The sequence below is a fragment of the Elephas maximus genome, chromosome 19, assembly GCF_024166365.1.
Source record: "Elephas maximus indicus isolate mEleMax1 chromosome 19, mEleMax1 primary haplotype, whole genome shotgun sequence".
NCBI lineage: Eukaryota > Metazoa > Chordata > Mammalia > Proboscidea > Elephantidae > Elephas > Elephas maximus.
Genome location: NC_064837.1, coordinates 48,781,597 through 48,782,581, shown reverse-complemented (window position 1 = coordinate 48,782,581; position 985 = coordinate 48,781,597).

Here is a 985-nt window from a genome sequence, read left to right as displayed (position 1 = left end):
GAGAGGCAAGGAGAGTGGGGGAGTTGGGGAGAAACAGGTGTTTGAGGAACAGGAGTCAACTTAATTGAATGCACATTCGTAGGGCTCCTGGCTTAAAACCTTAGGAGGCATGAAGAGACGACTGAGTCCCCCCTTCAGGGACCCCAGGCCTTATTCTTCTAACAGGCTACCTCCTTGCTGGCCTCTCACCCTCCATCCCCACCCCACCACACAAGGCAATTGGAGTACACATTTGACGTCTCTCTCTTGGGAGTCACACCCCCCATGGCCTGAGACTTGGAGACCAGACCCACCCTGGCCACCTACCTCCCACCCTGCTCTCAAGCAACACTAAATTGACAGCCAGCATCCTCCCCACTGGTTCTTGCCTTGTTCTTTCTTCAAGGCCTTCCCTCTGCTTGGAATGCCTTCACCTGCTTATTCATTTGGATCCAGCCCTGGCATCACTCTGGGGACACTTCCAGGGTTACTTCCATCACCAGCCCAGCCAAGCTGAGCTGGGCCCCTTCTTCTATGCTCCATAATGCCCTGTGCACAGCAGCCATCACATTGATAGAACTTGTACAGGTGACTGTTCCCCACCCACGTCCCCGACTTTTCCCTCCTGGGGCAGGCTGGGTACACTCCATCTGGCAAACCTGAGTATCTGTGGGTCTCGCCTGCCTGGGGGTCATTCATGGAGGAGCACTTGGACATTGTCCTCATTTCCTAGTGCTGCTGTAACACAAATACCACAAGTTGGGGGGTTTTAAAGAACAGAAACTTATTTTCTCTCAGTTCCAGAGGTTAAAAGTCCAAATCAGGCTCCCAGCCATTTGATTCCTTCCATGTAGGTAGTCCTTGGCTTCTCCGTTTGTAGACAATCCTTAGATGGCGTCTGTCCTCCTGTTTGTGTGTGCTTGTCTCTGTGTCTATGCTACTTTTTATATATAACTCAGAAGTCATTAGGTTTAGGACCCACCCTACAATGCTGTGACCTGAAGTG